This window comes from Oratosquilla oratoria, chromosome 5 (genome assembly GCF_046742065.1).
Source record: "Oratosquilla oratoria isolate Oo_2021 chromosome 5, ASM4674206v1, whole genome shotgun sequence".
NCBI lineage: Eukaryota > Metazoa > Arthropoda > Malacostraca > Stomatopoda > Squillidae > Oratosquilla > Oratosquilla oratoria.
The window spans coordinates 44,765,240-44,791,679 of record NC_134781.1 but is presented as its reverse complement, the minus strand read 5'-3'; positions in this window follow the sequence as shown (position 1 = coordinate 44,791,679).

Sequence of the window (26,440 nt, the reverse complement as noted above, 5' to 3'; positions counted from 1 at the left end):
ACTGCCTACACAGACAGACGCAATCACAAATATTGATGTTGTATATACCATTGTTCGAATGTTTTAGTTGATCTCGAAAATGTAACAATAGAATTTATTTCTTTTAACTTTAATCGCCTTCATCAAATCCCTTTACAAACCCCTTTAGGAGTTTAGGCCGATATATAAGTTTGATAATCAATAGGGACTTATGACCGCTTGAGTTTCCCACATTCTGTCTTTTTTCGCAATAATTCTCCGTTTCTTTATCAGTCCATTTCGGTCGATATTTATTTAGAGGTCACCTTTCCGTCTTGAATAATACCAAGCGTTCCTATTCAGCTCAAGAGCGAATCTTAGTTGGAATGGGATCTAAGCAGCACATAGATTTAAACTAGAACCTCTTATAAGGCACCAGCCATCACATACCAAAACCCACAGCACGCCATATAAGGGCCATTGTGTTCAGTATCATAGATTATTTTAGATGCAAATTGGAGACGACTATAGTGTTCTTGCCAAAATATTTCTGGTGTTTAGACAAGGTCGAATTCTACTCTACCCTTCGCACCAAATGTTTCGTGTATTGACATAGTTGAGATTGTACCATCCGTTAGTGAAAATCGAGAAGGAAATAGGCAAGAACTGATTTAACAACAGTGTTTAACGAATGGAATAGACTTAGTAACACCGTAGTGAGCGCTGAAACTATTGGTTGTTTTAAGAAAAGGTTTGATAACTTTATGGATATGGATGAAAGGTGGTAAGGGACATGGAGCTGCATAGTGTAGGCCTTATGGTCTCTGGCAGTCTCTTCCATTCTTATGTTTTTACGTTCTTATGTAACAATCAATTGTAACATGATCCATCCATAAAGATTATATATATATTTGTACGTGACGACGAACGATGGGATGACTCTTAAGGTCGTGAAGTCCGAAGTCTTCCCGGCACTTGAGAAATCATCTGACGTTCCACTGCGGTGATAGGCCTTATGTTTTCTAAGTCACAGTCACTTCTCCATTCTTTCTATCCTTTTCCCTCCTATCTCTTGTTCTTTTTCTCCTTTTTCACCTTCTCCGTCTTCGTCTTCTTCTCTTCCTCTTTCTTACGCCTCCTCTTGCTTTTCAGCCTCGCCATTATCTTCCTTTTCCATTCCTCTTAGATCTTTCACTTCTTTTGTTTTTTGCCTTTATATTGATCCATACCTTCTCCCTCCACCTCTTTCTCTTAATACTCTTCCTTACCACTTTTTGCCATTCCTTTTCCCCCTCCTCTTCCTCCTCGTTACGCTTTTCCCTTCTTCCTCCTCTACACCTGCATCATCATCCTCTTGCTCTACATTCTCGCCCTTATCTTCCTTTGCCATTCCTCTCCCATCTTTCACCCATCCTCTCCTTTTCCTCCTCTTCCACAGCGCCGTGGCCTCCTTCTCCACAGGCAAAGCCCCGGATAAGTCTGGGATCTCTCAAGTGTCGACTGTCGGGCTTAAAGAAATCCGACCCATCAAAGCTTCATCCAACCACCGAATGGGCGTGGCGGCTGCGGGTGGGGGTGGGCGGCGGGCGGCGGGGGCAGTGGGCGGCGTCGGGTCCTCTCGCCAAGCGTTGCTTGACTTCTTTGTCCATACAGAACGTTTCACATAAAATAATTACGTATATATACATACATATACAGTATATATATATATATATATGCATATATATATGTATATATATGTATATATATATAGATATATGTATATATATATGTGTATATATGTATATATATATATATATGTATGTGTATATATATATATATATTATATATATATATCATATGGATGTATATATACTATATATATATATATATATATATATATGGGGGGTGTATGTACTGTATATGTATATATATATATATATATATATATATATATATACATATACTGTATACATATATATATATATATATATATATATATATATATATATATATATGGTGGGACATTGTGACAAGTTGATGAAGGTGAAGAAGAAGTCACGGGTCTAGTTCCGAGTTCTTGAGTTTATTCCAAACCGGTTTCGCTCTATGCTTCTTCAAAGGAATCACAGAGCGAAACCAGTCAGAAATAAACTCAAAATCTCGGAACTAGACCCGTGACTTCGTTTTTCCACCTTCATCATATATATATATATATATATATATATATATATATATATATATATATATATATATATATATATATATATATATATATATATATATATGAGGAGTAGAGGGAAACACACAAGTAGAACAGGAGTTTATTCCTTGACTAGTTTCGCACAATGATGCTTCTTCAGAAAGAATGGTTTGCAATACAGAATAACTGATATTAAATGCAAAAAATATTAGGAGAAAGAGGGTATATGGGAAGGTCACTTCCTATTCATGGTGGCACGAAATCGTGCGGGTTGGTCGGACTGGCGCTCCGTGTGGTGCTATGAGTGAACAGATGTCCTGTTGTTTTCCACTCTGTTGCTGCATGTAGTGCTGTTATCTTTGATAATTTAATATCTCCTATTCTATTATTTGTGCATTTATTTGTGGCTATGTATATGGCTTCTACCACTTTCCTCTGTTTCTTACTGAGGTTGTTGTGTAATACATCAGCTTCATCCCATTTTGGTAGGTGTCCTTTTTCATCTATATGGTTCACGAACGCGCTGGTTTCACGGTGGTGACGGACATCGGCTCTGTGTTCTTTACTAATGTCTTAATACAAAATGCCATCTCTGCTATCAAGAAAGTCTTGACACACATAAACGCGGACGAGCTTCCCATCAATAAGAGAGACTATATAAAACTAATTGAAATGTGCTTCAAGTGTGCGTCTGTTTCCTTCAACGGGAAAACTTTTTACCAACACGAAGGTTTGCCTATGGGATCCCCTCTAAGTGCATTAGCCGCATGCCTCTTTATGGAGACACTTGAACAAGAAGAATATATTAAGATAATCCCGAATAACAGCAAATGGTACAGGTACGTAGATGACTGTCTTCTCGTTCTCCCCAAAGACACCAACATTGATGACATCTTCTCACAACTCAACCAAGTCCATCCTAGGATTCAACTAACAGTAGAACACGAGGTTAATGGGTCCCTACCGTTCCTAGATACAGTTATCATTAGAGAAAATAGCACTGTCAAATTCAAAGTGTATAGGAAACCCACCCACAAAGATGACTATATTAGTTTTTTCAGTGCTCACGACCAAAAGACCAAGACCGGCGTAGTCATGGGCTTTTTTCTCCGAGCACTCAGAATATGCAGCCCTGAATTCCTCCATGACGAAATACATCATGTCACCGAAACTTTCAGAAAACTTGGCTTCCCTACCGGTCTTCTCTCGTCCACCTTGAAGAAGGCCAAAGCTGTAAGGGAGAGGAATAACAAGGAAGAAAACAACAGTCATTACGTAGTATTTCCCACTTCTGATTTGGCCTGCACACTAAGTAAAGAATTAAGGCATTCTAACATCCGTTTCTCATGTGACGCAGGAAAGAAAATTGGGGACATCATTAAACCAAAGATGGAAAATAATAATACCAACAGTTTAGTTTATAGAATCCCTTGCTCAGGTTGTGATAATGTTTATACTGGAGAAACATATAGGAGTTTGCCAACAAGACTCAAAGAACACAGAGCCGATGTCCGTCACCACCGTGAAACCAGCGCGTTCGTGAACCATATAGATGAAAAAGGACACCTACCAAAATGGGATGAAGCTGATGTATTACACAACAACCTCAGTAAGAAACAGAGGAAAATGGTAGAAGCCATATACATAGCCACAAATAAATGCACAAATAATAGAATAGGAGATATTAAATTATCAAAGATAACAGCACTACATGCAGCAACAGAGTGGAAAACAACAGGACATCTGTTCACTCATAGCACCACACGGAGCGCCAGTCCGACCAACCCGCACGATTTCGTGCCACCATGAATAGGAAGTGACCTTCCCATATACCCTCTTTCTCCTAATATTTTTTGCATTTAATATCAGTTATTCTGTATTGCAAACCATTCTTTCTGAAGAAGCATCACTGTGCGAAACTAGTCAAGGAATAAACTCCTGTTCTACTTGTGTGTTTCCCTCTACTCCTCTTACAACCTGTCAGGATGTCTTCATATATATATATATATATATATATATATATATACATGTATATTGTGTGTGTGTTTACCTATCTTGTAAACAGAGCAAGAATTAAGCTCGTGGATTATCGTCTCTGCGCTTCAAATGGTCATAGCAAGCCTTAAATTCGCTCTGTCATTTGACTATATTAAAGCTTCTTCCATGTTAATCCATATATCAGTGCATCTATATGCGCCAACCTCTACCACGTCACTCTTGCAAACGTCTCTATGTTGGCCCCCCACCTGCTTGGGCTCTCTCTTCCACGCTTCCCATCTCGCGGCATCCAGTCAGTAACACATTTGCTCATCTCCCACCGTCCTTTCTCGCCTGATCTTCCCCATTCCATTTCTGCTCCTTTATCATCCAATTATCTTTCATTCCAGTCTTCTCTCTTACCCAACTTGTCCTCTTTCTGTCTTTCAACGTTATTCCCAACACTGATCTCTCCATTCTTCTCTGTCAATTCCTTAGCTTTGTCTCGATTTGTATTCTACATTCTTCATATCCGTGGATTATAGCTGGATTATGTACTGATTGTAAAACTTGCGTTTCAGGCATGTCGGTAGAGAGCATTTCATAAGGTCCCTACATTTACCAAATATTTTCCAACCACTTGTGATCAGACTTTATTTTATTTTATTTTTTATTTTTTTTATTTTTTATTTTTTGTCTGATTTTCGCGGTAGTTTAGTAACTGGCCTAAATAACTATTTTGCAACTTCTCCAAGATTCTTGCCGTCGATTATAATTTTCTTTGAAATATGCTCGTTGTGTCCTGTCTTCATATTTCGTTTTATCTAGACTGTTTTTAAATTCGTGTATCGTTTTTACACACACCACATTTTCATTTAACTTGTTCCAAACGTCTATTACCCTATGGGGAAAGCTGTTCTTTTTCAGGTCTCTTCTATAATTGTCTTTCTTGATTTTCTTTCCGCGTCCTCTTGTATCTACTATCAATAGTTTCTATGCCTTTCATGATTCTATAAATAGTTATCAAGTCTCCTCTCTCTCTTCTTTGCTCTAATGTCTGTAGCTCAAGTTTTGCTAGTCTCTCCTCATATGATAGTTCTGAGAGTGTTGGTGCCAATTTCGTAATTGCTCTTTGTATTCTTTCAAGTTTTGTGATACTTTTTTTTTTTTTTTTTTTTTTTTTTTAATTGGTGACCACGTTGTCGCTGCATACTCCAATCTTGGTCTTAGCAAAGTGATTAGTATTTTCTTCACCATTTCTTCGTCCAGGTATGTAAATGCCACTTTGATTGGCCTTATTGAATTATAAGTTTCTCCAAAAATTTGTTCATATGTTTCTCAGGGGACATATTATTCATAATAATGACTCCCAGGTCCTTCTCATTTTCTACTTTTTAATTTCTTCCTCTCCCAATTTATATGATCCCACTATTCTTTTTTTCCAAATTCCATTATACTACACTTCTTAATATTAAATTCCATCTCCCACTTCCTACTCCATCCCCATACTTAATTGAGATCACTCTGCAGCGACTCACAATCTTCTACTTTGTTCACTTTTTTCAAAAATTTTGCATCGTCTGCAAAGAAGGTCATATAACTTTCAATTCCTTTATCCATATCATTAGTATTTATAGCAAACATTATTGGGGCCAGAACTGTTCCTTGTGGAACGCCACTAATCACTTCATCCCAATTAGAATGTTTGTCTTTTATCACTACTCTCATTTTTCTTTCATGCAAGAAGTCTTCCATCCACAACAGCAGTTTGCCCTGTATTCCTCCTGCAGTTTCTAATTTCTTTAGCAATTTCTTATGTGACACCTTATCAAGAGCTGTTTTCTGGTCTAGAAATACACAATTAACCCATCCATCTCCTTCTTATATTACATCTATTAGCCTTGAATAGAAACTCATTAAGTATGTGATGCATGATCGTCCTTGTCTAAATCCAAACTACCTTGGATTTAGTATTTTTTTTTTTCAACTACCTTACCCATCTAATTTTGATCATTCTTTCACAAATTTTAGCTGCCGTACTTGTAAGAGAGACCGGTTATAGTTAGTAGGGTCTTCCTTGTTCCCCCTTTATATATTGGTACTATATTTGCTCTTTTCCAATCTTCTGGAACTTTTCCTTCTTTCAATGAACTGCTTATTAAACTATGTATTTTGTTTGTTAGTTCGTTCCTGCATTCTCTCAAAATCCAGTTTGCCATTTCATCTGGTCCATGCGAGATTACTCAAGTGATTCATTACTTCTTTCCTTGTTACTTCTATCTCTCTCATAGGGGGACTTTCTCCTCTCACTCGACATCTCTAAGTTGTATGTTCTCCCTCGTAAACACCGATTTAAAATGCTTGTTCATAATTTCTGCCTTTTCTATTTCCTCTGTGTATTCAACTCCTCCTTGTCGTAGTTTCTCTAATTCTTGTTTGTTTTTCAGTTTGTTGTTTACAAATCTATAAAATAGGCTTGGTTGATCTTTACATTTTTCAATGACATACTTTTCGTATTTTCTCTTTTCTTCTCTGCACACTTGTACATATTGATTTCTATAACTAGTATATATTTTCAATTTTTCAATTCTTTTGTCTTCCATTTTATCCAAGCTTTATTCCTTTTGTCTTTTAACTCCTTATATCTTTTGTTGTACCAATACTTTACATATCCTTTTCTTGTAATTGTCTTGGAACATACTTTTCCACCCCTTCTTTATAAATGTTTGTCAAAGTATTCCATTTCTCTTCTACTGTTGTTTCCTCCTTATGTATCCTTTCCGAGTCTGCTTTTTGATAGAATTCTCTTATTTTATAGAAAAAAAATGCATACATCAATCTTCCCTTTCTGTAGAATAGTTTTGGTTGATCTTTACATTTTTCTATGACATCTTTTTCATATTTTCTCTTTTCCTCTCTGCACGCTTGTACATATTCATTTCTATAACAAGTATATATTTTCCATTTTTCAGGTCTTTTGTGTTTCTTCCATTTGGTCCAAGTTTTTTCTCTTTTGTCTTTTAACTCCCTACAACTTTTGTTGTACCAGCACTTTACATATTCTTTTTCTTGTTTTTTGTCTTGGGAAATACTTTTCCACTCCTTTTTTATAAATTTTGGTCAAAATATTCCATTTCTCTTCTACTGTTGTATCTTCTTTGTGTATTCTTTCCCAGTTTTCATTTTGAAAGAAGTCTCTTATTTTATCAAAATTTGTTTTTTCATACATCAATCTTCCTTTTCTATATTGTTCATTTCTTTTCATGTATTTTTTCTCATTTAGTTCTAGTTCTATAAATATGTGGTCACTTTTACTTATTGGTGCCTGGTATTCTATCTTTTCCACTATTTCAGGTTCTGATGTGATTATTAGGTCTAGTCTCAAGGGTTCTTCTTCATTTCGATACCTAGTGTTCTCCTGAATCCATTGTGTCATTGTGTGGTCAATAATCATCTCAAGTAGAACATTTCCCCATGAGTCTTCTCCACCCTCTACGGTCATCTCTTCCCAGCAGATTTCTTTGCAATTAAAGTCGCCCACCATAACTATTCTTCCTCCATCTTCCGTTATCTTGTTTAATGTTATTCTTGTGTCTTCTAACATACTTTTATGTTCACTCTCTTCCCACGAGGCTGTTTTTGGGAGCACGTAGTTTATTACAAACTTTCTGCTCTTCTTATCTCTGTCTTCTACTTTTATCATAATCATCTGTATTCTATTCTTTCCATATGTGACACTCTTCACGTTTATATCCTTCTTAGTCAGGAACATAACTCCACCCCCTTGTTTTATCTCTCTCTTTCTAATCCAATAATTATATGCATTGTGTCATATGCTGTTGGGTGGTAGTGGACCTTTTAATTTTGTCTCTGCAATTCCCATTATATCCGGTTCATTCAGTCCTGTTATTAATCCATCTATTTTTGTGTAGGACACTCTTAACTTTCTGTTATTTCCATTGTATTCTCTGTTTCTTTTTTGTTTCTCTCTATTATGGTCCATTTCCTCAATTTCATATTCACTACCCTCCAGTAGAATTCTTCTTTTTCTGACTCCGTTCTGGTCTCGTTTATTTTTTTTTTTTTTTATTTTTTTTTTTTTAGCTTCTTTCTTTTTCATTTTTCTTCCTCTCTTTCCTCTTTATTCATTTCTCTTTTTATCCATACCTTTTTATATTGTTCACTTGCTGCCAGCTTCCCTGTTTTTGCTAAGATATTCTCTACTGTTGTTTGTGACCTGAATTTAATCTTAATTGGTCTGGTCTTATCTGTACTATATTTTCCGAGCCTAAACAACTCTTCAATTTGTTTCATTAATTCAGGCTCATCTTCCTGAACTAATTCTAGTAAACTGCTTACTTTTTCTTTTTCCTCACTGATTCTTGAAGTTCTATCTAGGTTATGTTTCTCTTCCATTCCTAATATAATTATACATTTCTTTTTATCTGCTAAGTCTCTTACTATATTCTCCTTCTGTCTCATCACTTTGATAACTGAGTCTTCAGTTTGCTCTTTCATTTGCTGTTTAATTATGTCAGTAAATGCAACTTTACTGTTTTCTTGGATTTTTTTCCAACCCTGTGCTTCTTTTGCTATGGCCTCTTTATTGTCTTTATTATTCCTCTTTAATTCTTCATTCTCCTCTTTTATTTCTTTTAACTGTCTTTTTAATTCTTCTATTTCATTAGTTAATTTTTTTTCACCTTCTCTAGTTCTTCCAATTTTTTAGCTCTCTGCGCAATGTTGGTTACGTTACCGAACCTGTCTTCCCAATGTTCGATCATCTTATCAAGTTTCTCCTCTAGTCTTGTCAATCGGGGGAGGTTGGTATCCCCACCACCCTCATTAAATCCCTGGAAATTATTATCCTCACCTTCCATTGTGCTGCTCTTATCTATATTTCTAATCATTACATTTTTGTTAATCTCATCACCAAAATCATCGGTCCTCCGTTTGTTTACAAGACGTCTGGCCTCTTGGACCAAGTCTTCTCCTTCCTCATTTCCTTCCATTTCCCTCAGTAATCCCTCCCCTTCTCCTTTTTCCTCACTTTCCCACGACACCACGAGTTATCCCCTTCCCTGTAAATACAATAGGTACTTCCTTTGCGTTGAGGTCCACGAAAATTTCACTTTTTCTTCAGAACTCTAATCTTCGCCGTCCATCCGACAAAAGTGTGTGTGTGTGTGTGTGTGTCCAGGCTGATAAGCCGCATTATCTGAACCTTATATTATGGTATGCAAACCTACAGATCCGCGCACATACTAAAGCCCGCTGGGAAAGAAAAAAAAAAAAACATGCCAATATGGCCGCCACGGGAGAGAGGCACGCAGATGCGAAAGAAATAAACATTTCCCATGTCGATCTCAAAAAGCCCTGTTCTCTCTGAAACCAAAGCGACATGTCCCCTTCATCTCCCCGCTGATTATTATGGACCCTATGTCCCGTACACCCCGGTGCATATAAAGTTTCATTAGCATTTAGGTAGATTGGTATATTTCACGATATCCCATTCTCGACATCGTAAGTTAAGAGGTACTTCACACTTCGTGGGTGAAATGGCCGTGCGTGGTTGGCGTCACGTTCGCCAGCCATATTTCTCGCTTACCCACAATCCCCCAGCTCTTGATCTCCATCCTTACCTATCTTCTCCTCACCCCTTCTTCTATCATTCCTTCTTCCTTCTTCTTTTCTCCCTCCTTCTTCTTCCAACCCGTACGGGGTTTTGGCTGCATAAGCCGTGCAGTCAATATTAAAAAGATATATATATTGTTGCCATTCCTACAGACGATAGTGATGCAACGTTATTTTATGATTGGAGACTAATTTCCATTCAGAAATGGATACTGATCACATTTTAACTTCTGTCTTTTTTTCACTGTCTCCCTTCATCTTTCCTTTGACACTTGTATGACTTTGGTATTGTTCTCAAGGATAGAAATACTGATTATCGCCAACAAAATACTTAAATACATTCCCTCCTCCCTAAATATATAAAAATCCTTCATTTTCCTTACCCCTTCTCTGTGTCTGCATGCTACAAGTGTAGAATAAAACATAACTATAAAGACAAGACCAGTATTTACAGACTTTTTTTTAAGCGGGACGGGTAAACTACTTACAACCTATTCGGGTTCTGGTTCCTCTTTAGGGGCCACTGAATTCATAGACGAAATATCGGGTCCCGATACCAACGCCGCTGTAATGACTTTGGTCCATGTTTTCGCTTAGGATGCGGATGATAACCCAGATGTGTTTAACCAGGTCCTGAAAATGTTTTGCAATTACTGATACTTCCACGAGCAATCACTCATATAATTTCAAGTTCACTATGCCCACGTCACTGCTATTACCTATTTATATCATAGTAACTGCATAATTGCGACTTCGACTATTTTACACAATTTTGATACATTGCTGTAGTTGTAGACCCTGAACGCTAATGAAATTCCACATACAATTACTGTCCTCGATCTCAGACGCCGGGGTAGTTCCTGTGCAATTACTCCTTGAGAGTCAAAGGCAACTCTGAGGAGGTGGGTGGAGAAAGGGGGGTCTTCATTATGATCTCGCCTTTTCAAAGTGAAGGACCTTGCCCCCCCCCCTTCCCCGTCTCAGAGAAGGCCCGCTTCATGAAGGAGAAGGAAGAGGTGAAGGAAGAGGAGAGGAAGAGAACGAGGTGGAAATGGTAACAGTGGCAGTGATGATGAGGAGCACGACGACGACGTCGACGATGCTGACGATGACGACGATGATGAGGAAAAGGAGGTGGTGTAATAGGAGGGGAGAGAGAAATAGGTGGTGGATATAGTGGAGGAGAGACCAGGAGGAGGAGGAGGGGGAGATAACGACCATCACCCTCTTTATGATGCTACTGCTCCTTTTACTCTTCATCTCCTTTCTTTCCGCCCCTCCAACCCTCAGCCTCCTCCACATCTCCCATGTGTGCCTCCTCCTGCCCTCCTCTTTCAGACCCTCCGCCCTCCGACGGTCTTGTCGTCCTCAGGCAGGAAGAAGTCCCGGGACCCTTTGTCGAGCTTCTTTCTCTCAATTATTACTCTCTTGAGCACGTCCGTCGCCCGGCCGCCCGCCCTCTCTTCGGCGAGCCCTCCTTCTATGTCAGGACCTTCCTCTTCTTCCTCTTTCATTTGCTGTTTCTCCTCATCTTCCTCCTGCTCCTCTTCCTTTTCTTCTTATTGTTCCTCTTCTTCCTTCTGCTCTTCTTTCTTATTCTTCTCACCTTCCTGGTCCCCATTTTCTTGTCCTCAATTTCTCATTTTCCCATCATCTTCCCCTGCTTCTTTTCCTCCTTCTCAGCTTCCTTTCTCTTCTTATCCTCTACCTCCTTTTTATTTTCCTTCCACTCCTATTTCTCTTCCTCCCACTTCCAGTGTTCTTCCTCATTTTCCTCTTCCTCATCTTATTATGTTCCGCACGAGGTAATGAGTGCATAAGTTAAATGCATTCAACATTTTAGGGACTTGGTGACTCACCTACGGACTAAAGCAGTATAATTATATGAATATGAACTAAACTCCATTCAAAGAGGAATGCTGATTACTCTTAACTTCTATTATCCCTCTTTTCTTCTGCTTCCCATTTCTCCTTTACTACATATGTGACTCCACACTTTGGAGCGACACTACCCAGAGATAGAAGTGCTGTTTGTTAGCTACGAAATACAATATTCTTCCCGTTATGCCTCCGTTCTTCGACACAAGATCTTTCTTTTCTTCGCTGGATCTTTGCCAGACTTCCTTCTCTTTGGAAGCGTCTGAACTTCTTTCTCTTTGAGAGCACCTGAGCCCCTCTCCCTCGAAGGATTCCGCTGTCTTTGGACAAACTTCCCTTTCGGAGTATTTCGTTGTGCGTGAGGAAAGTCTACATCCCAAAAATAAAATCATGTAGCAACAATTACTATATATACCAAATGTTCTTTCCCCCTTATAAAAGGGTGGACGAGCCAAAACACACTTCATACGCATTAAACGCCATTTAACGCTTTTCCCATCTAACCACAGCGACAGTTACTAGAAAGGGAAAACAATAGACACTGAGGAGGTATTAATCATCAGCAGTGGCACATTTTACAAACGTATTTCAGTTCAGGGTGATAGGCGATTTGATATAGATGAGGGACGAGCTCCGACCTGATATGAGGCCTCGGTCGATTGCGACCTCCTTCAGTCAGGAGTCCATCCTTCAGTTACATAAAATCGCCGTAGCCCTAAGACGGAATAGAATCTGTAAAGCAGGTGAACATGTTGAATTGGTTCCCTGTTTAGCCCCTTCAACATGGTGACCCCCTTGATAGATTCTATCCTAAATAAGAAGCAGACCATTTTCTATATATTCGAGGAATTGAACTCCGACCTCAATGGGGTCTCGATCAACTTTCAGTCAGGGGTCCGTCCCCTGTAATGAATCAAAAGGCTTTTCCCCAGAACAATATGTATGAAGGGCGTCATCGTGTTGAAGAGGTTAATCATATCAATTCTTAAAGAATTTCCCTCGGCTGAATAACAATATCTGGCGGAGATGCGTACATATGTTCATGTCACGAATAGGCCTCCAAACGATAAGACATTTTTTTTTCTTCTCTCATCGCCACCAACCTCTGTGGCTTCAGAGACAAAAGATGTTGCCACGTACGATCGCCAACAACACTTCCATCGGTGATGTTTCCGTACTTACGAGTACTTTTGCTCAAATATTTTAATAGCAATATAACACTTCAAAAAGTTGCAAAACAAGTATGCTATATCATAAAACAAAACTTTAGTTCCTGACAACTCATTTTAGAGCTTGTTGTACCTGGACTTCCAAGTTTATCTTTAAAGTTTAATTGGTAGGCATTGTATATTTGCGTATTTCGTTTTATGCTTTACTTATCAGAATAATATTTTCAAGCATACGGACGAAAATGTGTGCCAAATTTCTATAATATGCAAAAGAGAATTGCACTGCTTTACTATACCAAAGGCAAATTCGTAGGTTCCATCGTGCCAGTAGCCCTTATTTCCAATCTTTTGATTTGGCAGAAATATTGGACAAATATATTGGTCACAGTTGAGTACGTATAGTCTGAAATATGTGGCTGGGGTTGCTCCTATATGGTAAAGCCGAATACATCTGACTCCACTTCCTAAGCTTCGTCCACACAGAAGTGTCATCAACCACAGCTCCTAACCCTGGAAAAAATGTTATGATTGCCATATGTCAGAATAAATTTACTTGTACCTTAATTCATTTATAAATTTATTCATCTATTTGTTTTCTTATCTATTTATATATTCATTGCACGCCGGGTCGATGAATACCATAAACAAACATGAGATATATTTTCATTGATGAAAAACATATATGGCTACGAATTTTGTATCACATTATGCACTATTGCGTATATATACAGAACAATACCGTAATTATACATATCCAAGTAGAACATTGTTATGCAAATAATGTGTTAATTCCATGTAGTCTACCTAACAGAATTCTACGACACATATAAGAGGAAATACAACTGTTATCACATTTTTATACAGAATGGCCCAACAAAATTCATAAATTGTCACCAAGCCATAGTTTTGTAAATTGTCTTTACACAATCGTGCTCTGGTCACCCAGACGTAGTCACTCAAAAAAGTATCAGATTGTGGTTTTAGGTGTTCGTAGAAGACGAGTGAAACAACAGAATCGATGTTCCTGTACAGTTGGCAGTCGTGACTGAGTTGCACCCTACCTTTCCCCCACCCCGTTAAAATACATGGTGTAGAATAAGCATTTAATGCGTGATGATGTGACAGATTGAACATAATTATATTTGCACCGACAAGAAGTGTTAATATTTTATTGTTACTGAAATCACACACACACACAACTTCACCACGAGCATAGCTCTCTTCCTGTATAATACAACTAGGTAAAAACACACACATACACACACACACACACAGCGAAGTGACAGCGAAGTGACAGCGAAGATTGGACTCCAGAAAAAAATACAATTTTTGTGGATCCCAACGACGAGGGAGTACCTGTGTTACATTAGTAGGGAAAGGGAAAGATCGTGGTGTAGTGGGAAAGTGAAGAAAAGGGAGAAAGGAAGACATTATGGAAGGAAATGAGGAAGGGGCGAACGGGCCCCGGAAGTCAGAATGAATGTCAACAAAAGACGACGACAGAGGTGCAGTCGAAGAGATTGGTAAGTTTGTAAAAAATAGAAATATAGATAAGAGCAACGCAATGGAAGGATAAGATAACTATTTCCATGGATTTAATGAGGAAGAAGATGACAACCTCCCCCAATTAGCAAGTCTAGAGGAAAAACTAGAGAAAATGAACGAACAGTGGGAGGTTAGATTCAGTCAACTTACACGGATTGCACAAAGAGTTGATAAATTGGAAGAACTAAAGGAGAATCAAAACCTGAATAAAGAAATAGAAGAATTAAAAAGACAGTTAAAAGAAGTAAAGGATGAGAATGAGGAATTAAAGAAGAAGAATAAAGAGAATAAAGAGTCCATAGCAAAAGAAGTATAGGGTTGGAGAAAAGTCCAAGAGAACAACAAAATTGAATTCAGAGATATAATGAAACAACAGAGGAAAGAACAAACTAAGGACACAGCTGTTAAAGTGATGAGGGAGAAGGAGAATATAGTAAGAGACCTAGCAGATAAAAAAAAATGTATAATTATATTAGGGATGGAAGAGAAGCATAATTCAAATAGGACTACAAAAGTAAAGGAGGAGAAGGAAAAAGTAAACAAGATATTAGAAGCAGCTCAAGAAGATGAACAAGAAACAGGGAAAGAAATTGAAGAAATATATAGAATACGGAAATGCAATATAGATAAGACCAGACCAAATAAGGTTAAATTCAGGTCACAAACGACAGCAGAGAATATCTTAGCAAAAACAGGGAAACTAGGAAAAAGTAATCTATATAAACAGGTATGGATAAAAAGAGAGATAAATAAAGAGGAAAAAGAGGAAGAGAAAACAAAAAAATAGAAACTAAGGGAAAAAACGAGAACAGAACAGAGTCAGACAAAGAGAAATTCTATTGGAGAGTAGTGGATACGAAAGTGAGGAAATGGTTCATAGTAGAGAAAAACGGAAGGGAAACAGAAACACGATGGAGGTAACAGAAAATTAAAAGTGTCTTACACAAATACAGATGGCTTAATACACAGGCTTGAATGAACTGAATGATTATCTGAAGGAAAATGAACCGGACATAATGGGAATTGTAGGGACAAAATTGAAAGGTCCACTACCACCCAACAGTGTAGGACACGGTGCATATAATTACTGGATTAGAAACAGAGAAGTAAAACAAGGGGGTGGAGTTATGTTCCTAAATAAGAACGATATAAATGTGAGGAATGTCACATATGGAAAGAATAGAGTAGAGATGATTATGATGGAAGTGGAGGACAGGGATGGGAAGAGCAGGAAGTTTGTAGTAAATTATGTGCCTCCTAAAACGGCTTCGTGGGAAGAGAGAGAACACAAAAATATGTTGGAAGACATAAGGATAACACTAATAAGATCATGGAAGATGGAGGAAAAATAGTTATAATGGGTGACCTTAATTGTAAAGAAATCTGTAGGGAAGAGATGACAGTTAATGGTGGAGACGACCTATGGGGAAATGTACTACTTGATATGATTATGGAACATACAATGACGCAATGGATACAAGAGAATACTAGGTATAGAAACGAGAAAGAACCATCGAGACTGAACCTAATAATCATATCAGAACCTGAAATAATGGTCAAGATTGAATATAAGACACCAATAAGTAAAAGTGACCACATATTGGTTGAACTGGAACTAAACGAGGAAAAACACATGGAAAGAAACAAATAATATAGAAAGGGAAGGTTGATGTATGGAAAAACAAATTTTGATAAAGTGAGAGAATTCTTTCAAAAAGCAGACTGGGAAAGGATACACAAGGAGGAAACAACAGTAGAAGAGAAATGAAATATTTTGACAAAAACTGCTGAAGTGGACGGAAGACTTCTTGCATGAAAGAAAAATGAGAGTGGTGATAAGAGACAAACATCCTTATTGGGATAAAGTGATTAGTGGAGTTCCACAAAGAACAATTCTGCCCCCAATAATGTTTGCTATATATATTAATGATATTGATAAAGGAATTGAAAGTTATATGAGCTTCTTTACTGACGATGCAAAATTGTTGAAAAAGTGAACACTGTAGAAGATTGTGAGTCGCTGCAGTGATCTCAATAAAGTATAAGAATAGGGTAGGAAGTGGGAGCTGGAGTTCAATATTAAGAAGTATAGTATAATGGAATTTGGAAGAAGCAAAAAAAGAATAGTAAGATCATATAAATTGGGAGAGAAAGAAATTAAAAAGTAGAAAATGAGAAGGACCTGGGAGTCATTATTATGAATAATATGTCCCCTGAGAAACTTATCAAAAAAAAATTTGGAGAAACTTATAATTTAATAAGAACAATCAATGTGGCATTTACATACCTGGACGAAGAAATGGTTAAGAAAATACTAGTCACTTTGCTAAGACCAAGATTGGAGTATGCAGCGACGACGTGGTCACCAAGTACAAAAAAAAAGAAGTATAACAAAACTTGAAAGAATACAAAGAGCAATTACGAAATTGGCACCAACACTCTCAGAACTATCATATGAGGAGAGACTAGCAAAACTTGAGTCACAGACATTAAAGCAAAAAAGAGAGAGAGGAGACTTGATAAATATTTATAGAACCATGAAAGGCATAGAAACTATTGATAAAGAGGATCTAATAAAATGGGATAGTAGAGATACAAGAGGACATAGAAAGAAAATCAAGAAAGACAGTTATAGAAGAGACCTGAAAAAGAACAGCTTTCCCCACAGGGTAATAGACGTTTGGAGCAAGTTAGATGAAAATGTGGTGTGTACAAAAATAATACACGAAATTAAAAACAGTCTAGATAAAACGAGATATGAAGACGGGACACAACGAGCATAGCTCCCTCTTCCCGTAAAATACAGCTAGGTAAATACAACTAGGTAAACACACACACACACACACACACACATACACACACGCACACACACACACACACACACACACACACACACACACACACACACACACACACACACACACACAAAGCCTCGTGGCGCGGTGCCACTAGGGGGATCCGGGATCGAATCCCGCCCAGGGCTGAAATAATTTCATAAGAGCTGCACTGTGGGTTGTTACTCCAACTCTCGTGGGCGTGGAGTTGGGGGGAGGGTGCATGTAAGGTCACAGTATTACCCTTAGATCGGTCATACGAGCTCTGAGTTCTCATCCGAGAGGTTAATAACTGCCAATCACAAGTCCAACACGTTATACAAGACCATGATGAATCACACACACACACTCGGTGGCGGGGTTGGTAGAGACCCCGGCTGTCACTACGGCGGTCTGGGTTTGAATCCTGCCCAGGGTTGAAATAATTTCAGTATCGCTGCGATTCGAGTCGCTACTTCAACTCTCGTGGGCGGGGATTTTTTTTTTTTTTTTTTTTGGGTGGGGGGGTGGGGGGTACGTGTTAGTTCACAGCATTACCCATAGATCGTTCATATGAGCTCTGAGCTCTCTTCCGGAAGGAAAATAGCTGTCGATCACGAGTCCAACACGTGATCCAAGACCATAGTAAATCACACATAAACATATAAACAAAATTGTCGACGAAACCTATAACTTGATAAGATCAATAAAAGTGGCTTTTACTTACTTGGATGAAGAAATGGTAAAGAAAATATTAGTCACACTGATAAGGCCTAAATTGGAGTATGTAGTAACACTATGGTCACCCAGTACTAAGGAGAATATAAAGAAAATTGAGAGAATTCATAGAGCAAATACGAAGATGGCTCCAACACAAAAAGAAATGTCATTTGAAGAAAGATGGTCAAAACTAGAACTACCAACTCTGGAACAAAGAAGAGAAGGAAGTGACTTGTTGACCATCTACAGAATTATGAAAGGTGTAAAGTCCTTGACTGAGACGACTTACTAAATTGGGATAAGAGAAGCACAGGAGGACATGGAAAGAAACTCAAAAAGGACAGCTTTCCCCACAGAGTGGTGGATGTATGGAACATACTAGACGAAACAATAGTCTGTGCAAAAACAATACAAGAATTTAAGAGCAAATTAGATATGGCAAGATACAGAAACAGGATACCACGAGCGTAGCTCCCCTTCCCGTAAGATACAACTAGGTAAATACTGTACAACTAGGTAAATACACACACACTTTCCCTGCACGGGGTATTAACCGAAATTTTTATGCAGTCTCAATATTTTTAATAATTTTAGTGACATCACTCTAGACCAAGTATCCTTTTATATATGGAAACATCTCTTAAAAAATGAATAAGTAAAAAATAATAATAATTTCAACTTACCATTTGTTCTCCAACCATTTTAAATCGTTCCCTTACTACCTTCATGACTCCACCTTTTCTGTGTGATACTGTCCCGGAGGATGGGAGGGCTGGTTATTGCTGACAAAATATGCTCTCTTTCTTTCTCTCTCTCTCTCTATCTATCTATCTATCTATCTATCTATCTATCTATCTATCTATCTATCTATCTATCTATCTATCTATCTATCTATCTATCTATCCATCTATCTATCTATTTATCTATCTCTTTCACACACATACTCAAAATAAGACTCGGTGGCGCTGTTGGTAGAGTCCCTGACTGTCACTACGGCAGTCCGGGTTCGAATCCTGCAAAGGGCTGAAGTAATTTCAGTATCGCTGCGCTTCGAGTCGTTACTCCAACTCTCGTGGGCGAGGAGTTGGGTGTGTGTGTGTGCGAGTAAGGTCACAGCATTACCCATAGATCGGTCATACGAGCTCTGAGCTCTCTTCCAGGAGGGAAAATAGCTGTCGATCACGAGTTCAGCACGTGATCCAAAGACCAAATGTGAACACACACACACACATTCAAAAGTGGGAAGTGAGCTTTAACATTAAGAAATGTAGTATAATGGAATTTGGAAAAAGTAAAAAAAAATAATAATAATAATAATGATCAGGACAATATAAAATCGGCACAAAGGAAGTAAAGAAAGTTCCGAAATTGACCTTGGAGTAAATATCACAAAGACATGTCACTAGACAAGCATATAAACAAAGTAGTTAGAGAAACCTACAATTTATTAAGATAAATAAAGGTGGCTTTTAACTACTTGAATGAAGTAATGGTAAAAAAATACTAGTCACACTGATAAGACCAAAATTGGAGTAAGCTGCGACACTATGGATATCCAGTACAAAAAAGGATATAAGGGAAAAAGAAAGACTCCAAAGAACAGCGACAAGGATGGCCCCTACACTCTCAAAATTGACATACGAATAAAGATTGTCTAAACTGGCACTACCAATCCTGGAACAAAGAAGAGAAAGAAGCGATCTATTGGCCATTTACAGAATCATGACAGGCACGGAAGTCCTTGACAGAGAAGACTTATTAAGGTGTGATAAAAGAAAAACGAGAGGACATGAAAAGAAAATCAAAAAGGATAGTTATAGAAGAGATCTGAAAAAGAAGTTCTCCACACAGAGTGGTGGATGTCTGGAACAAATTGAACGAAACAATGGTGTGTGCAATCACCATACAAGAATGAACAAACTAGATGTTGCGAGATACAAAGACGGGTCACTACGAGCATAGCTACCCTTCCTGTATAATACAACTAGGTAAATACAACCAGGTAAATACACACATACACACACACACACACACACACGCACAAGCATAGTGGGACATGGTCTACATAACCATTGGGCGAAAAATAGAACTGAAAAGCGAGGAGGAGGTGTAATGATATTGACTAAAAAAGGGTTAAAGGTGACAAAGATTATTGAAGGTCAGGGCAATACAGAAGTAATTATGATTAAAATTGACAACAAAAAGATGAAAAGCAGAAAATTTTTAATAGTGTATGTACCACCATAAACCCATGCATGGTCAGATAGTGAACATTCCAAATTATTGGAGGAAACAATAAAGGTACTAAACGAGGTACTGAATTGTGGAAACATAATAATCATGGGCGATTTTAACGCAAAATACATAATTTGGGAAGAAATGACAGTTAAAGGAGGAGATGAACTCTGAAGCAACAAGCTACTAGATATGACCATTGAATATACTCTAACACAATGGGTTAAGGAAAATACTAGATATAGAAATAATGAGGAACCATCAAAACTAGACCTAATATTGACTTCTGAACCAGACATTGTAAACAGATTGGAGCATAAAACACCAATTGGAAAGAGTGACCATATACTAATAGAGTTTGAATTAAATGAACAAAACAATATAGACAGAAATGATAAACATAGAGAAGGAAGATTTATGTGCAACAAAACGGACTTTGTAGAGCTAAGGAAAATCTTCCAAAACGCAAATAGGGATAGGTTCTCAAAAGAGGAAACAAACATGGAAGACAAATGGAACATATTTAAAGAAAATTACAAAGAGGGAGTCAACAAACATGTACCAAAAAAGAAACAAAAAGAGATTTATATAAAATTTTGGCTTAACAAAAGAAGTAGTGAGGCTAAAGCCAGGAGAGATAAAGCGTAGAAAAAATGGAAGAAAGATAGAAAAACATCCAAATGGTAAACACATAAAAAATTTAGAAACGAATATGTAAACATACGCAGGAAAGAAAAAAGAAGAATATGAAAGGGATATTATAGACAAAAGTAAGGATTAACTGAAACTCTTTTACAGATATGTAAATGACATACTAAAAGACTAGCATGATATAGTTAAATTGCGTGAAGGAGATAAAGAGTACACAGACGACACAGAGATGGCAGAAGTTATGATCAAACCTCTTAGATCTGTTTTTACAATTGAGAGCTCTCAGCCCTGGTAGGATGAACAATTGGAAAGCTCACCCACGATGAAAGAAATAAAAATAACACAAAGGGAAATAAGAGATCAAATAAAAAGCCTAGATGTCACAAACTCGCATGGACCAGATGAAATTGCAAATTGGATATTGGAAGAGTGTATAGACGAACTGACAGATAAAATACACAAGATAATAGACTTCTCATTCAAAGAGGGAAAGGTACCGCAGGATTTGAAAGATGCAAACATAGTACCAATACACAAAGGAGGAAACAGGGAAGCTCCTACAAACTTTAGACCGGTATCCCTCACAAGCACAGTAGCAAAAATATGCGAAAAGATTATCAGGAGCAGATGGACCAAACATTTGGAAGAAAACAAAATAATAAACCCCTTACAATTTGGTTTTAGAAGTGGAAGATCGTGCACCATAAATCTAATCTGCTTTTACTCGAGACTAATTGAGATAATACAAGAAAGAGATGGATGGGCAGACTGCGCCTTCCTGGATTTGCAGAAAGCTTTTTACAAGGTACCACACAAAAAATTAATCAGCAAAATTGAAAAAATAGGAGGAATTCAAGACAAACTATTGGAATGGATGAAGTACTTCTTAACTGGGAGAAAAACGAGAGCAGTACTTATAGACAAATATTCGAAATGGGAAGATGTAAAAAGTGGGGTCCCACAAAGCTCTGTTTTTGGCTCCCTTAATGTTTGCCATATACATAAATAATATAGACAAAGGTGTAAATTGTTACATGAATTTTTTTTCTGACGATGCTAACTTACTCAAGATCGCTACAAGATGCCCTATACAAAGTATGGGAATGGAGCCAGAAACATGAGATGAATTTCAATGTCAAGAAATGTAGCATAATGGAATTTGGAAAAGGCAAAAATAGAGTTTCGGTATTATATACGATGGGAACCAAATAGTAAAGAAAGTAAACTCAGAGAGGAGCCTAGGAGTAATCATCTCAAGTGACTTGACACCCGACAAACATGTAAACAAGTTATTCAGAAAGACCTACAATTTATTAAGATCAATGAAAGTGGCCTTCGATTACATGAATGAGGAAATGGTTAAGAAATTAATTGTTACATTGATAAGACCGAAATTAGAATATGCTAAATTAATGTGGGCACCTAGCACAAAGAAAAACACAAGGAAATTAGAAAGAATCCAAAGAGCGGCAACAAAGATGGCACCCACACTATCAAATTTGACATATGAACAAAGATTGGAAAAATTACAGCAGTCAACATTAGAGCAGAGAAGGGAAAGAGGTGACTTGTTGACCATTTTCAGAATTATGAAGGGGATGGAAGTTATTGAAAGAGATTACCTATTAAAATGGGACAAAAGAGAAACAAAAGGACACACAAAGAAATTAAAGAAAGACAGTCACAGAAGAGACCTGAAAAGGAACAGTTTCCCGCACAGAGTGATCGATGTCTGGAATGGGCTGAACAGTGAAACAGTAAATGCCAGAACTATACACGAGTTTAAAACAGAGAGATTTAAAACAGAGAGATTTAAAAAAGACAATAAGAAAAAGAAAACGACAATAGGAAATGAACATCGCTGAGAAATCTAAAGAGAATCCCAAAGAATTCTATAGTTACATTAGAGATAAAAAGATTGTTAGGAATCACATTGGTTCACTATTATCTGCTGGCGGTCAACTTGAATATTCAAATGAAGAAATGTGTAATATCTTAAAAAATTATTTTAGCTCGGTATTCGTAAACGAAATACCTCAAAGATAACTCAATACTGAAACCTGTGAAAAATCTAAGGTAAACTTACTCACTACGGTAAATATAACAAAAGAACAAATTAAAAGTTGTATAGATAAACTCATAGTTAATAGAACACCAGGGCCTGACGGTTGGCATCCAAGAATCTTAAAGGAAATCAAAAATGAGATTGTTGTTCCATTAGAAATTATTTTCAAGAAATCCATCATATCCGGAGATGTCCCAAGAGAATGGAAGCTAGCTAACGTTACTCCCATATTCAAAAAAGGTGACAAAAAGAAGCCAAATAACTATAGCCCTATAAGTTTGACTTCAATCGTAGGATAAATAATTAAAAAAGATTACAAAGGCGGAGCATGCCGACAGGAGACCTTTTGATCCATATCTAGGTCGGATACGAAAAAAAATCATATTAATGATAAATAAAAACTATAATAATGTAAATAACAAATAAGATACATGAATAAATGCATAGGTATAGTTAAATAATAAACAAACAGGTAAATAGTAAATAATAATAAATTGACATATAACTAATAATAAATGAAAATCAGACAGACAAATGATAACAAAACAAAAGCAAATAATATAAGATAAATTATAATCATTACAGCATCTTACTTAGGTATTTATCTAAATGATTCTTAAAGCTTCGAACTGAACTACATTGCACTATCTGTGCTGGAAGCTTATTCCATTCATTAACTACACGGTTGGCAAAGTTGTTTCTACCCACTTCCAAATTGAATCTATTTCCGGACAGTTTGAGACCATTATTTCTTGTCTGATTCTCATTCAATGTGAAAGTTTTGTCACTTTTGATATTGTCAATTCCCTTTAAAATCTTAAAGACCTGTATCAAGTCACCTCTGAGTCTACGCTTTTTTAGGGAAAACAAATTCATGTGTTTTAGTCGATTTTCGTATGATATATTTTTGATATTTGGAATCAGTTTTGTGGCTCGCCGTTGTACTTTTTCCAGTCTGTCAATGTCTTTAATGAGATTCGGTGACCATACGGAAACAGCATATTCCAAATGTGGACGAACTAACGATTTATATAGCTTGAAACTATCATCAGAGATGCTATCGAGCATCATTTTGAAAGTAACCGTTTGATAAATGACAGCCAGAATGGTTTCAGACGGAAACGTTCTTGCGTGACTAAATTACTCGAATTCTGCAACACAGTTATCTCGAATTATGACAAAAGAAACAATATAGATCTAATATATCTAGACTTTGCAAATGCTTTTGATACCGTCCCACACGAAAGACTACTTACTAAATTAGCTTTACACGGAATAAGTGGTAGCCTATTAAGTTGGACTAGTAATTGGTTGAATGGTCGAAAACAGAGAATTGTTTTAAATGGAAAAACTTCTGGATGGAAAAATGTTGCTAGTGGAGTTCCTCAGGGTTCCGTTCTTTGGCCACTTCTATTCATAGTATATATAAATGATATAGACCGTGGACTAAAATCTACTGTTTCCAAATTTGCTGATGATACAAAACTGTGCGGAATGGCAAATGATCACTTAAACCAATTAGATGTTCAAGAAGATTTAGATAAATTACAGCAATGGTCTGAAAAGTGTCTAATGAAATTTAACACAAGTAAATGCAAGGTAATGCACATAGGTAAAAATAACAGTAAGTACGATTACAAGTTATTTGGAAATTCGTTAACAAAAGTGGATAGTGAAAAAGATCTCGGCGTAATTATCAGTAACGACCTCAAATCATCCAAGCAGTGTATTTCAGCCTCTGAGAATGCAAATAAGATTCTAGAACTGATTGCGCGATCTTTTGATTTCAAAAGTCCATCACTCATTAACAAGCTATATAAATCGTTAGTTCGTCCACATTTGGAATATGCTGTTTCCGTATGGCCACCGAATCTCATTAAAGACATTGACAGACTGGAAAAAGTACAACGGCGAGCCACAAAACTAATTCCAAATATCAAAAATAAATCATACGAAAATCGACTAAGATATATGAACCTTTTTCCCTAAAAAAGCGTAGACTCAGAGGTGACTTGATACAGGTCTTTAAGATTCTAAAGGGAATTAACAACATCAAAAGTGACAAAAATTTCACATTGAATGAGAATCAGACAAGAAACAATGGTCTCAAACTGTGCGGAAATAGATTCAATTTGGAAGTGGGTAGAAACAACTTTGCCAACCGTGTAGTTAATGAATGGAATAAACCTCCTGCACAGGTAGTGCAATGTAGTTCAGTTCGAAGCTTTAAAAATCATTTAGATAAACACCTAAGCAAGATGCTGTAATGATTATAATTTATCTTATATTATTTGTTTTTGTTCTGTTATCATTTGTCTGTCTGATTTTCATTTATTATTAGTTATATGTCAATTTATTATTATTTACTATTTACCTGTTTGTTTATTATTTAACTATACCTATGCATTTATTTATGTATTTTATTTGTTATTTACATTATTATAGTTTTTATTTATTATTTTATTATTATTATGATTTTTTCGCATCCGAACTAGATATGGACCAAAAGGTCTCCTGCCGGCATGCTCTGCCTTTGTAATCTTTTGTAATCCTTTGTAACTAAACTGGACGTGGAGAGATACCAAAACGGGTCACAACGAGCACAGCTCCCGTCCCGTAAAATATAACTAGGTAAATACACACACAACTTTGATAAGACCAAAATTGGAGTATGCAGCGACGACGTGGTCACCAAGTACAAAATATATATGTTTATACATGTTTATATATATATATATATATATATATATATATATATATACATATATATATAACAAAACTTGAAAGAATACAAAGAGCAATTACGAAATTGGCACCAACACTCAGAACTATCATATGAGGAGAGGCTGGCAAAATTTAAGCTACAGACATTAGACCAAAGGAGAGACAAAGGAGACTTGATAACTTTTTATAGAATCATGAAAGACATGGAAATTATTTATAGAGAGGATCTAATAAAATGGGATAGTAGAGATATAAGAGGACATGGAAAGAAAATCAAGAAAGACAATTATAGAAGAAACCTGAAAAAGAACAGCTTTCCCCACAGGGTAATAGACGTTTGGAACAGATTAGATGAAAATGTGGTGTGTGCAAAAACTATACACAAAATTAAAAACAATCTAGATAAAACGAGATATGAAGACGGGACACCACGAGCATAGCTCCCTCTTCCCGTAAAATACAACTAGGTAAATACAACTAGGTAAATACACACAAAACTAATCGTGTGCTCACTGGAAGAGATATTGCAACATAATCGGAAAGAGCCAACGTGGTATTTAAAGAAGGAAATGAAGAGAAACGATTGAACTACAAATCCCTGACCAGCATGATAAAGTTTTGAGAGAAAATTATGTGTGTGTGTGTGTGTGTGTGTGTGTGTGTGTGTGTGTGTGTGTGTGTGTGTGTGTGTGTGTGTGTGTGTGTGTGTGTGTGTGTGTGTGTGTGTGTGTGTGTGTGTGTGTGTGTGTGTGTGTGTGTGTGTGTGTGTGTGTGTGTGTGTGCGTGTGTGTGTGTGTGTGTGTGTGTGTATTCACCTTGGTCTTTGGAGCAGTAGCCGTCACTCAGGTCATGTCATCCGGGTAGCTGCTTCAGTTAGTGATATGGCGAG